The following is a 15,137-nucleotide window of genomic DNA, read 5'->3' as shown; positions in this document are numbered from 1 at the left end:
CCACGTGTCATCTAGACCCATGCCCCTCCTGGCTGGTAAAAGCAGCCCAGGAGGTGACATGTGGTTGGGTCCATGCGATGGTTAATACATCCTTGGGAGAAGGGGTGTTCCCAGCTGCCTTTAAAGAGGCATTGGTGCACCCCATCCTCAAGAAGCCATCGCTGGACCCTACTGTTCTGGACAATTTTCGTCCAGTCTCCCACCTTCCCTTTTTGGGAAAGATGGTTGAGAAAGTGGTGACTTTGCAGCTCCAGAGGGTCCTGGAGGAAACGGATTATCTGGACCCACTCCAGTCAGGTTTCAGGCCCGGTTATGGGATGGAAACGGCATTGGTCGCACTTATGGATGATCTCTGGCAGGAGCGGGATGATGGCAGTGCATCCATCCTTGCTCTCCTTGATCTCTCAGCGGCTTTCGATACCATCAACCATGGTATCCTGATGGGGCAGCTCAGGGAGTTGGGGGTGGGCGGCATGGTCTTGCGCCGGTTCACCTCCTTCCTCTAGGGCCGGTCCCAGTCGGTGGTGATAGGGAGTGAGAGGTCCAACCCTCGGCTGCTCCTTTGTGGGGTGCTGCAGGGTTTGGTACTCTCTCCACTCCTTTTCAACATCTACATGAAACTGCTGGGTGAGATCATCCATCACCATGGGATGAGGTATCATCAGTATGCTGATGATAGGTAAAGGTAAAGGTAAAGGTTTCCCTTGACGTAAAGTCCAGTCGAATCCGACTCTAGGGGGCGGTGCTCATCTCTGTTTCTAAGCCTTGGAGCCGGCGTTGTCATAGACACTTCCGGGTCATGTGGCCAGCATGACGACTCGGAACGCCGTTACCTTCCCGCCGAAGCGGTACCTATTGATCTACTCACATTTGCATGTTTTCGAACTGCTAGGTGAGCAGGAGCTGGGATTAACAACGGGAGCTCACCCCGCTGCACGGTTTTGAACCGCCGACCTTCCGATCGACAGCTCAGCGGTTTAACCCACAGCGCCACCCCGTCCCTCATGCTGATGATACTCAATTGTATATCTCCATCTCTGGTGAAGTAAGTGATGCCGTGACTGCCCTCTCCAAGTGTCTGGGGGTGTAGGGGTCTGGATGGGGAACAACAGGCTTCAACTGAACCCTGGTAAGACTGAGTGGCTGTGGGTTAAGGGTTCCTCCATATCTGGGACTTTGTCATCTTTAGTTCCGGATGGGGTTGCACTGCCCCAGACAGACCTGGTGTGTAATCTGGGGGTCCTCCTGGACTCACAACTCCTGCTCGAAGAGCAGGTGGCAGCCGTGGCCAGGAGAGCCTTTGCGCAGCTACATACTGTGCACCAGTTACACCCTTTCCTGGATTGGGAGGCCCTTCAAACAGTCACTCACACCCTTGTTATCTCTCATATAGACTATTGCAATGCACTCTACATGGGGCTACCCTTGAAAAGTATCCGGACCTTCAGCTTCAGCTGGTCCAGAATGCAGCCACAGGAGCTGTCTTTGGTGCCCCCAGAAGGGCAGATGTAACACCATTGCTGCGTGAGCTGCATTGGGTACCAGTTTGCTTCCAGGTCCAATTTAAGGTGTTGGTTATCACCTTTAAAGCCCTACATGGCATGGAGCCAGGTTACCTGAGGGACCGCCTCTTCCCCATTACATCAGCCCGTCCCACCCGATCATGCAGAGAGGGCATGCTGTGGACCCCATCTCTAAGACAACTTCGTTTGGCGGGGTCCAGGAAGCGGGCCTTCTCTGCAGTGGCATCCGCCCTGTGGAACATGCTGCCCCCGGAGGTGAGATTGGCCCCATCGCTCCTGGCCTTTTGGAGGAGTCTGAAGATCTGGTTCTGCTGCCTCGCTTGGGGCGGAGAGGGGAATAGATCTACATGGGGATGGCTGCTATAGACCACTCCTCCCACACTTGGACTGCTTTAGATTCTTTTGCCACTTGGACTTTTTTATTTTTTATTCTTATTCATATTATTCATTATTGTAATTTTATATTGTGGATTTTATTATTGTTGTTTTAATTGATTACTGTAAACCGCCCAGAGTCCCCCGATGGGAGGAGATGGGCGGGGACAAATTAGTTAAACAAACAAACAAACAAACATTAACTGTTCACTAAAGCAAAGGGAGTGAACAGTGAAAATACAACCACTCAAGGAAAATGTTCTAAAAATGTATAGCTCCGCCATTTCTTTACATTTTCCTTGAGTGGTTTGTGTCTATGGTAGTTCATGCTTGGTATTTAGGGGAGCTCTTTTGTATTACTAGTAGTTATGAGATCTTTTGTAAGGGGATGAGTAGAAATTAGTAATGGTGGTTCTATGATAAAGCATAGGGAATGGTGATGGATTCAATATAAGAGGTTCCACAGTATTAACAAACTCAGCAGATTGCTGTATCACACTGGAACTCTAGAGGAATCCACAGTCTCATAGGGTTCTTGGCAGAGAGCATAAATAACTGTTTCTCATTCCAGACTGACAAGAAAAAGAAGACTCCACAGCTTTTGAGGAGAAGAAAGATAATCACTTACCATCTGGGTCCATTTCTTGGCTACTGAAATGAAGTCACACCCACTTAAGAGGCATTAACTGCTAGCATTAAAAACGTGATAGAAACTGTAGGGAAAAGATTTGCTGGAAGAAAGGAATCCTTTTGGTCAGCCCTCCTACAATACTTTAGAGTTGGAAGAAGGATCCATTCAGAAACTACAAAGGGGGAAAAGCCAGAAATGTTCAATCTGTGTATTTTCTGACATGCTATTACTTTTGCTTCTATAGAACAGAGTGTTCTTTAATGTTGACATCTGGATTTGTAACACGTACTCAAGGCTGGAAGGAGGACTGCCAACTGAAGTTTTTGGCAACCAAGGTAGTGCTTGGGACTGCCTTGGGAATGGACCCTAGTAGCATCAGGCATGTCCTGATGCCAAGCTTGATGCAAAACCTGTCTATTCTCTTGAAGGGTACAGCTTTAAACACAAGATAACCAAAATGGGGAAAAACATTTCTTCCTCTTGTTTTTCTGGCAACTAGCCTGAAACAAAAACAAAATATAACCTTTTGTAGGTCAGATTTTTTTTTCATGGTCACTTGGCAGTCTTAGCTGGAGGGATTCCAAGATCCAGCTAGAAGAATTAAACCCACATTTGCTCACCACAGTAATCCCCTTAAAATATAGCTTTATTTTGGGTATATATTGAAGCCTTTCTGCTCCTCCTCGTTACTGGAAGTTTTTTTTTTCTTCTGTGAAGAAAAGATTAATCCAGCATAGTTGGAACAGAATTCAAAGAGAATAGAGATCTAAACACTGTCATGCTATTTGTGTCTCACTGTATACCTCACTGTGTGGCTCATGTTACTTGGTTATTCCTGAAATTGCTGAAGCACATTTAGTGTGTTTCTATAAAATGGCTATATTCTGCATGATGTAATTGCTAATCAGAAAACTAGAGGTGAAAGTAAAAAAGATGGATTTTTTTTTAAATCTGAAAAATATTATGTTAATAGTAATTCTGTTTTAAATCATGACTATTTGGGAGCGCATAATTGAGATTTACTGTCTGTATTACATCCAGGGGTGCAACCGGGGAGGGGGGCAAGTGGGGCATGTGCCCCGGGCACCGCACTGGGGTGTTGCCAAAATGACAAAATAATATTTGTATACTGAAGGGGATGTGTGTCAGAATCCATGTTTGCTGCGGGTGACACAGACCCTAGTTGCGGGCCTGATTACATTTCCAACTATTCTTCAACCTTCTGGCAGATCCAGACTGCCTGATCTTCTCAATGCTACACAACACAAATTGTGTGTGTGTGTTTGCGTTTAAAGTAAAATTGTTACAGTGGAACAGCTGCCTGATTACCATTAGTGAACATGCACATTCTCACACACATACATATACACTCTTGATCTTTCAGAAATCTAAACTGTAACAATGGTCTACCTTGAATGCTTTTTTCTAACAGCTGCTGGTACAGAGAATGGAACTCAGATTTCATGTGGGTGCTTTGTCAAAATTTTCACATTCAAAGTCCCCTCTTTTCTGTTCTGTTCATTTTACATTGGCCTGCTACTATATGGAACAGAACTGTACCTTTAAATTAGTTATATTGAAAAAAAATTCTAAACAATAATTGGAAAATTCTGAAACACTGTCCTTGGCACTTAGCTACTGTAATCAGTTTAGATATATTCCTTTAATTTTTCCTATTGCAATGTTTTTTAAAAAAGGAAAGAGAAAAAGAAAACTCAGTTCCCTGTGAGATGTACTTAGTTTTCAATGAGAGCATTTCCACAGATTTGCATTGCACCACTTTGTGATTTGATTTGGACTTGTCATCTTTTTTTTTTTTGGAGGAACTGAGTCAGTTTCTTGCTTACTCTGCTCTAGTTTTTTTGAAATTGCAGCTAAGCTGGTGTTTTCTTTTAAAGCACTGCACTTCTGCAAAGCTTGCATTTGGTGACATCATGACGTAATTCTGTCCTTGCTTACTTGACTCTCAACATCTGATGAACTAAAACTAAGTTGAGGTCTTTGCATCAAGACACATGTTTTTTTGCTTGCCAATTTTCCCCACTGCAGATGCCCACATGCTTCCTCCCATCTCCCCTTCCTGACCCCAAATTAAAGCTCTACAGGAGCATGTCTCTTATTGTATGTTTATTTCCCATTCCCCAATCCAGCTGTTCTAGCAACATGCAACCATGGTCACAGTTATTAGGAAAACTGCAAAGATATTATAATTTCATCTTCGCAACTCAGAGTCTTTTAAATGTAACAGAGATATGGCAGAATGTCAGTCACAAAGACTCTGGAGAAGTTCAAAAAGTGTCAAAAAAGCAGAGGGGAGAAGAGGATCACTAAAGCAACCTGCAGAGAGAGGAATTACACCAGATTTTCTTCAGAAAATGTTTGAGGTACAGGCAGTAAGTTAGCTGAATCACTTGATACTAAAATGACTAAATCACTTGATACTAAATTGACAGCTTTTGAAAAAAGAATGGATGAAAGACTTGTAAAAAAAGATGGAAGAGGAGATGAAAGAAAAAGTTAAGAAGATGGAAAGCTCTGTAAAACAAGTGTCTGGAGATGTAAAACAAATTAATGACGAAGTGGAAATTCTGGAGAGTTAGAAGTTATAGACGGAGAGTTGGAAAGAGAATTAGATAATCTGGCTCAGTTGGAATCGAGAGAGAAGGAATTTTGATTGAGATTTAGAGCAATCCCAGAGGATTCTAGTGAAGATATTAGAGAAAACATTATTAAAGCTTTAGCAATTTTTTTGGATTGGCATGAGGAGGATACAGAGGCAAAAATTGATAAAGTATATAGAATAAATACAAGATTTGTGAGAATAAATGAACATGTAATTGCTGAAATGAATAAACTTTTATTGAAATTTGAAACAGAAGAACAAGTGAAAGAATGTATGATAAAGTGAGCTAATTTTTTTGGTTATAATATACAGGTGGAACAATGGGAAAATATGTGGTTGAAAGGATTGAAATTTACAGGACTTCCAGGGAAGAAATGGCAAACTGAAGACAGCTCTGCTAAAAGCGGAGCCAACAACCGTGGTGGAATGAAGAGCCGGTGAGAAGACGGGCTCTTCGTAATTCCTCTCCAGACAAGGAAAGGACTTGAGATCACCCACAAAGTGCTCCATACAGCTGCTCCTCAGGAGGAGACCAAAAGATACTGGTCTCCGTCAGGTTTAGAGCTTTGGGAGACGAGGGAGAATCATCTTCACTCATACTGTGGTCAGTTCCTTTATTCACACAAGGTTCGCATATTTCCTTTTCTAATCACTTTTGGAAATTGCTTGTTAACTGCTTTTTAGCTATTAGGAACCTTTGGAGTGGCAAGTTTTACAGCACCAGATGAGTTTCCTTCAATCCTTAGTGAAAGAAGTTTTAAATACAAGTTTAAAGTATTTGAATATGTATATAGGAATAAACAGCAAAAGGGTGATTAGAACATTGATTTTGGAAAGTTACAAACTGACTAAGGGTCCAGATGGATTTGAAATAAGATTTTGAAATTAATTTTAAGAATCCTTCCTGTGGGAAAATGCTTTTCTTTGGAATTCTTAAAAAAAAATGATAGGATGGGACTTGGAAGGTTGGATACTAGAGGGAACCAGAAGGAACTAAAGATTACAATTAAAGGAGAAGAATACTTAAATTTGATTTACTAATTCAGAATAGAGCAAAATACTTTAAGATTGGATGATGCTTTTGAACAATGGACCCAGAAGTAAATTTAAGAATGTCTATCCCTTTTTAAAAAGAATTTTATTAAGTTTCAAGATGAGGATAAAAGCTACGAAAAAAAACTAAAAAAAAAAAGAACTAAGAACTTAAAAGGTGTGAAAACACAAGAGAATTAAAAAAAAAATTACAGAAAGAGGTGACTTCCAACTTTTAACAGCAAGGATATACAAAAATTTCCATAATCAATCTCTTACTCTATATTAAACCAAAACCACATTATTTCTATAAATCATTCCACTTTAGCACATTATAAAAATCACTAAGTACAGTTACTCCCCCCTTATATTAAAATGAAGGGGAAAAATTCATATAGACCTCTTAAACAACTCCCCCCCAAAAGATAACACTTATTTAATTACTCCCTTCCTACTACTATTCTATACATTTCTGTCTACTATAATAAAAATAAACTAAAAAGCACACAAATTGTCTGCCACTATACTTAATAGTACAATAGTTTTAATAATCTTAATCTTACAAACCCAAAAAACAAAAACAATTCAAACCAGTAGCCTTAAATCAAATCCAGAAAACCATCCAAATAAACATTTTTATACCCTAATAATCTTAATCCAAATCCTTAAAAGCAATAACATCAGTTGAACCCTAAAAGCAATCCAGATAGATACTCTTCAACCCTTATCCCACTTCAAAATAAACCAGAGCAGTTACATATCCTCACAAAGTGCACAGAGCTTTTCTCTTGAAAAAAATCAAACTGTACAATTGCCCCCCTCAAAAATTCCAGCTTCTCTTCAAAAAATCTCCCATACATAGTGACCCCTTCTTTTTCATGGCATTCCGCAGCAAGATTATTGTATGCACAAAGATGGAAAGATTCAGCATTCCCCACAATGGAGGAATGGTTGGTGAAGATGATGGAACTTGCTGAGATGGCTAAATTGACTTCTTTGATCAGAGAAAAAACAACAACTACTTTTATTGCTGACTGGAAATCCCTTATGGACTTTTTGCATAAAACAGAAAAAAATGAACTTATGATTTATGGTTTTAATGATTAGACAGGATAGATTATAGAAAGAAAAGAGTTATGTTGTAACCATAGAGTAAGAGGTAAATTTATAATTGTACTTGTAACTGCTGTAAAGAAGATCGGAAGCCGCTTCTTTGTATCTTTTTTCTTTCTTTTCTATTTTTTCTTTTACTTTTTGTCCTTTCTTGCATTTTCAGCTTTCTCTTTGATTTATTTCTTTTTCTTACTTTATATTAGTTTGTATTAGTTTTTATCTTCCTTTTTAAAAAAATAAAATAAAATTATATATATATATATATATATATATATATATATATATATATATATATATAGGAAGACTCTGGAAGAATTCAGTGCTTTTTTTCTCTGAATTTTTTACAAATGACGTTCACTTACAAAGCTTGCTGCCATGGCAATTACTCAAGTTCCCTTTCCTTCCTTCTGGAACCCACCAGATAAATATACATAAATTCATGTACTGAAAAACAGAACTGGGGGAGAGAACTTTTATTTCCTTTTTGTATGATGTGAGTGGGATTTTTGTTACTCCAAAAACAGTTATTCTATAGGAGGCAGGCTGCTGAATTATCATTGCCCTCTCCTATTGGTCAGCTGGAGAGAAAGAGGGTAAATGCCAGTTGGCTCATGAATTTCCTCTGAATTTCATGGTTGGACAAAGTTAAGTTTCAGATTTGTGTAGGATTGTTTGTTCACAATTTGTATTAATTCTCTGCCATTGATAAGCAGGGGAAAAGAATGCAATACTGTAAATAATTTGTTTTTTGCAAACAGCAAGCTTGTTTAAGAAAACAAAAGGAAATCACTGTTGATGGTTTCCTGAGATGTAAACAAGTTTAATTCATAATTCAGCTGAAATACTTGCTTTATATTCCTATCAGTTAAAATGTAATCCTGACATTCAAATCCTATTTCAGCCTTTGCTCCAAATGAAGTAAAAGATCTCTAATAGTCGGACTGTCTCATTATCCCTAATCTTCCCTCTTCTTTTCTGATATTCCTGGAAGGCTATTATTTATGCAGTGGATCTAGATTTCAAAAGGACTGTTCTGAACGGTGATACAGGATTGGATTTATATAACTGGAATAGAAACAAGGCACAACATTTAAAATCAAACCAGTGGGGCCTCCAAGAATCCTGTCAAATTTTCTTCGAGCGAGGATGTCACGTTACTCCAGAACTTGGTTTTACTGTCATTTATTTGTTTTCATGCCACATAATATCACATTAACAAGCTCTTATTATGCATTTGTTCTTGGCCTCATTAATGTGCATTCAGCATGTCAAGCTGACATATTTGTTGCACTGATAACTGAGGAACATTCAAGGACCTGGAACATTATTATTAATTCCTATGTTAAATTTGTGTAACTGGGGAAAAATAATTACTGCATCCCACTGTATTTACTGTAGAACAACTTCCTGCGGTAGCATTTATTACCTGATAGACAAGCAGAATGACAAGTATCCTGATTTACCTATCCAGACTTTACCTCTTTTTGCTGCTTAGCTTGGCTCTGTTGAAGACATAGACCTTGCATATGCTGTAGGGATGTTTCAAGATATTTCAGTACCTGCAAAATAAAATCCAGATAGCAATTCTCTGTCTTCCTTTACCACCGCCCCCAGTCTCACCCCAGCACAATTTCTGCTCATTTCCATTGGATGTATTCAAATCTATCCATCTCTCCTGCTCCTGTTCTGAATAACATCCATAATAAAAACCCAGAAAGATAGGTTTCATATTGTCTCATGATCCCTAAAACAGTGACTCAGATTGCTTTTGCAGTGCGTGATGTTAAAACAAGTCTCTGAATCTATTTTTTGTTAGTAAAATACAGGTAGTATAAGTGACTGTGGTTAATGCATGCTAGATCACAACTCTCCAAATGTGAGGCTAAGCAAGTGCTGTGTTCAAAACAGCGTACAATAAACATTTAATTTAAACGATTAATTTTAGAGAGTATATTTAGTTTTCCTTATTCAGGTATCACATAATTTGAAAATCAGTGAAAATTTCAAAAGATGATAGAGGATTATATCATTCCTCTATCAGTCTGTTTCATGCATATTACATTCACTGGAGCCACTTGTAGAGAACAAGGAGAAATACAAGCTGGGTTATCACATTTTACTAAGTCACGATTTGCTTAATGGAAACTTGTTGAATAAGAATTGGTTGGATTCCTATATTTCAGTAAGACATATACAGTACCTGAATGGCTGGACTCAATCACAACATGCTAAGTTAAAAACCAAACAATAAATGTTATGGTATAATATAATGAGTAAGATCTAGCTATAGACTTCTGTGTTGATCAGCCAGATAGTAACACTATCATGCACACTTATTGTGTGCATTATGAGGGCTTGTATTGCAGAACAAGGGTTCACTTTCCTTATAAGGTGGTTAGAGGCTTATAATATTTATCTGATATAGTTTAGTATGTGCATGTCCCTATAGGTTGAGCATAAGTTGGGAATTCACAGCAGTAATGTTCCAATAGATTTCTTTTCCCTCTCAGATTTCTAGAGAAAACCTTAATGACACAGAATTTCTACCCCAAAGCTAACACAGATATTTGTATATTGTAGCACAGTTTTTGCTGCCCACAAGATGCACAGATCTAGTTCATCAGCTTCTACTGACTTATCAGTAAGGAGTGAGGATGGGAGAGAACGATAAGGCACCTATTGAACCATCCTAGCTCCCACTAGAATACATCATCTAAACATTGCAATCAGTCAAGTGCCAATTGTCAGCTCTTTCGTGATATTCCATAATGGAATACACAGTGACAGCTCTACTGAAAGCTGAATTTGCATGAGTGCTTCAGATTCAATTATAAACCTTATTTAACATGCATGGCAACATCCTCCCTAACCTCTGATAGCAACATCTATCCATTGCTTTACTAATGAAATCCTAGTATGGACAGTATTTATATCACCCCAACAATGGGTGGATGATGCTATAAACTGCTAGTGTGGATAACCTATGTGTTTTTGAAACAGGATATGATGACCCACAATGGCATACAATTAACATTTGAATGACAAAGCCTGAAATCTCAGTTGAAGTCCTACTATGTTCAGTCGGACTCATATTCTAGTATTAGTAGAACTGCCACTTTAGTGAAATTTTTGCTTTGACATCTACCATTAATCAATAAAATGCTGTTGGGACATGGAACACATGCAGAGATCTGTTTATTTGCACAAAAGGATGTTTTGGGTGTTTTGAACTTCAGGTAAGTATGGATTATATATTTCTTAAGTGGTATAAATTATTCAGGATCCCAAACTCTAACTGGAATTGGCCCAACCCAAAGTCTTTTTCTTCAGCAAAGGATCGTTACCTTGTCATGGTGCTGGAGCTTGAGCACCTCAATGACGCCATGAGCTAAACCGTGAAGGGCCACCCAAGACGGGAAGGTCATGACAGAGAGGTCAGACTAAATGCGATCCCTGGGGAAGGTAATGGCAACCCACCTCAGTATTCTTGCCGTGAAAACTAAATGGATCAGTACAACCAGAGATATGTCGGTATACCATCGGAAGATGAGACCCCCAGGTCGGAAGATGGTCAAAATGCTACTGGGGAGGAACAGAGGATGAGCTCAACTAGCCCCAGACGTGATGACGCAGCTAGCTCAAAGCCGAAAGGACGGCTAGCGGCCGACGGTGCTGGTGGTGAACGGCGAATCCGATGTTCTAAGGATCAACACACCATCGGAACCTGGAATGTAAGATCTATGAGCCAGGGCAAATTGGATGTGGTTATTGGTGAGATGTCAAGATTAAAGATAGACATTCTGGGCGTCAGTGAACTGAAATGGACTGGAATGGGCCACTTCACATCAAATGACCACCAGATCTACTACTGCGGACAAGAGGACCACAGAAGAAATGGAGTAGCCTTCATAATTAATAGTAAAGTGGCTAAAGCAGTGCTTGGATACAACCCAAAAAATGATAGAATGATCTCAATTCGAATTCAGGGCAAGCCATCTAACATCACAATGATCCAAATATACGCCCCAACCACAAATGCTGAAGAAGCTGAAGTAGAGCAGTTCTATGAGGATCTGCAGCACCTACTGGACAACACGCCTAAAAGAGATGTTATTTTCATCACAGGAGACTGGAATGCTAAGGTGGGCAGTCAAATGACACCTCGAATTACAGGTAAGTATGGCCTGGGAGAACAAAACGAAGCAGGACACAGGCTGATAGAATTTTGCCAAGACAATTCACTCTGCATAACAAACACTCTCTTCCAACAACCTAAGAGACGGCTTTATACATGGACTTCACCAGATGGACAACACCGAAATCAGATTGATTACATCCTTTGCAGCCAAAGGTGGCGGACATCTGTACAGTCGGTAAAAACAAGGCCTGGAGCTGACTGTAGTTCAGATCACGAACTTCTTCTTGCACAATTTAGGATCAGACTCAAGAGATTAGGGAAGACCCACAGATCAGCTAGATATGAGCTCACTAATATTCCTAAGGAATATGCAGTGGAGGTGAAGAATAGATTTAAGGGACTGGACTTAGTAGATAGGGTCCCGGAAGAACTCTGGACAGAAGTTGGCAGCATTGTTCAGGAGGCGGCAACAAAATACATCCCAAAGAAAGAGAAAACCAAGAAGGCAAACTGGCTGTCTGCTGAGACACTAGAAGTAGCCCAAGAAAGAAGGAAAGCAAAAGGCAACAGTGATAGGGGGAGATATGCCCAATTAAATGCAAAATTCCAGAGGTTAGCCAGAAGAGATAAGGAATTATTTTTAAACAAGCAATGCACGGAAGTGGAAGAAGACAATAGAATAGGAAGGACAAGAGACCTCTTCCAGAAAATTAGAAACATTGGAGGTAAATTCCAGGCAAAAATGGGTATGATCAAAAACAAAGATGGCAAGGACCTAACAGAAGAAGAAGAGATCAAGAAAAGGTGGCAAGAATATACAGAAAACCTGTATAGGAAGGATAACAATATCGGGGATAGCTTTGACAGTGTGGTCGGTGAGCTAGAGCCAGACATCCTGAAGAGTGAGGTTGAGTGGGCCTTAAGAAGCATTGCTAATAACAAGGCAACAGGAGACGACGGCATCCCAGCTGAACTGTTCAAAATCTTGCAAGATGATGCTGTCAAGGTAATGCATGCTATATGCCAGCAAATTTGGAAAACACAAGAATGGCCATCAGACTGGAAAAAATCAACTTATATCCCCATACCAAAAAAGGGAAACACTAAAGAATGTTCAAACTATCGAACAGTGGCACTCATTTCACATGCCAGTAAGGTAATGCTCAAGATCCTGCAAGGTAGACTTCAGCAGTTCATGGAGCGAGAATTGCCAGACGTACAAGCTGGGTTTAGAAAAGGCAGAGGAACTAGAGACCAAATTGCCAATATCCGCTGGATAATGGAAAAAGCCAGGGAGTTTCAGAAAAACATCTATTTCTGTTTTATTGACTATTCTAAAGCCTTTGACTGTGTGGACCATAACAAATTGTGGCAAGTTCTTAGTGATATGGGGATACCAAGTCATCTTGTATGCCTCCTGAAGAATCTGTATAACGACCAAGTAGCAACAGTAAGAACAGACCACGGAACAACAGACTGGTTTAAGATTGGGAAAGGAGTACGGCAGGGCTGTATACTCTCACCCTACTTATTCAACTTGTACACAGAACACATCATGCGACAAGCTGGCCTTGAGGAATCCAAGGCTGGAGTTAAAATCTCTGGAAGAAACATTAACAATCTCAGATATGCAGATGATACCACTTTGATGGCTGAAAGTGAAGAGGAACTGAGGAGCCTTATGATGAAGGTGAAAGAAGAAAGTGCAAAAGCTGGTTTGCAGCTAAACCTCAAAAAAACCAAGATTATGGCAACCAGCTTGATTGATAACTGGCAAATAGAGGGAGAAAATGTAGAAGCAGTGAAAGACTTTGTATTTCTAGGTGCAAAGATTACTGCAGATGCTGACTGCAGTCAGGAAATCAGAAGACGCTTAATCCTTGGAAGAAGAGCAATGACAAATCTCGATAAAATAGTTAAGAGCAGAGACATCACACTGACAACAAAGGCCCGCATAGTTAAAGCAATGGTGTTCCCTGTAGTAACATATGGCTGCGAGAGCTGGACCATAAGGAAAGCTGAGCGAAGGAAGATCGATGCTTTTGAACTGTGGTGTTGGAGGAAAATTGTGAGAGTGCCTTGGACTGCAAGAAGATCCAACCAGTCCATCCTCCAGGAAATAAAGCCAGACTGCTCACTTGAGGGAATGATATTAAAGGCAAAACTGAAATACTTTGGCCACATAATGAGAAGACAGGACACCCTGGAGAAGATGCTGATGCTAGGGAGAGTGGAAGGCAAAAGGAAGAGGGGCCGACCAAGGGCAAGATGGATGGATGATATTCTAGAGGTGACGGACTCGTCCCTGGGGGAGCTGGGGGTGTTGACGACCGACAGGAAGCTCTGGCGTGGGCTGGTCCATGAAGTCACGAAGAGTCGGAAGCGACTAAACGAATAAACAACAACAACAAAGTCTTTTTGGCATGCCTATATTATCCACTAGTCAGAATGGGGCACAATGCCTAGGACTTACAAAACTTTTGGGGCCTATGATAATGTCAACATTTGTACAGTATATCCTAAAATTAAATACATTTAAGATATGTACTGCTTTATCATGCATATATGTACTGTGTCTTATTCCTTGAGACTTTTGAAGAATACATGTCCAGGAATACCTTTGTAACCCTAAGCATCTGGATTATTACTGCAATGAGGGCCTATGAACATGCCTGGAGCCTACAAGGCTCTTAAAGCAGCTGTACATCTTGGGAGAAACAGCTAGATTGTGTCCATGTAAGCATTTTGTCAAGAGAAGAGGAAAAATGCTACTTTAAAACTGGGCCAGCTAAATATGACTTTAGGGGGCCTCCACTGTGTGCTGAGTGCAAGACAAAGGCAATGTCATGGAGACACGTCATTTATAGTTTGCAGGGCATCTTTGTGTAACAGAGGAATAAGAGGATGATCCTCGACTGACTATAGTAGCAACAGAATTCGTGAAGGCCGCACATGATTTTACTATTTGTTGTTTATTCATTCAGTCGCTTCCGACTCTTCGTGACTTCATGGACCAGCCCACGCCAGAGCTTCCTGTCGGTCGTCAACACCCCCAGCTCCCCCAGGGACGAGTCCATCACCTCTAGAATATCATCCAACCATCTTGCCCTTGGTCGGCCCCTCTTCCTTTTGCCCTCCACTCTCCCTAGCATCAGCATCTTCTCCAGGGTGTCCTGTCTTCTCATTATGTGGCCAAAGTATTTCAGTTTTGCCTTTAATATCATTCCCTCAAGTGAACAGTCTGGCTTTATTAGGTTGATAGATTCTATACTATACCTACAATATGTAGCTTGATTGCTGATAATGATGAAGTGCATACTTAAACTGTGCAAGTCATTACCACAAGACGCAATGGTGGCCCCTGAGTTAGACGGTTTTAGAAAGTCTTGCAAAGGCTATTAATCTTGAAGATTCAAAGCTATTTTCTGATTAGGGATGGTATTGCCTCCAAATAACCAGAAGCTGGGGAATGTTGGGAGAGAAATGTATCTCAGCCTCCTACCTGGGAGCACCTCAGAAACAGCTCCTTTGTCACAGTTACAAGTAGTCCTTGCTTAACTACCACAATTGGGACCAGAATTTTGGTTGCTGAGCAAAGCAGTCATTAAGCGAATCTGACCCAATTTTACAACCTTTTTTGGGGTGGTTGTTAAGCGAATTACTGTAGGCATTAAATGAACCACATAGTTGTTAAGTAAATCA

Source organism: Candoia aspera, chromosome 1 (assembly GCF_035149785.1).
Source record: "Candoia aspera isolate rCanAsp1 chromosome 1, rCanAsp1.hap2, whole genome shotgun sequence".
Lineage (NCBI taxonomy): Eukaryota > Metazoa > Chordata > Lepidosauria > Squamata > Boidae > Candoia > Candoia aspera.
Note: the sequence above shows the minus strand (reverse complement) of the source record.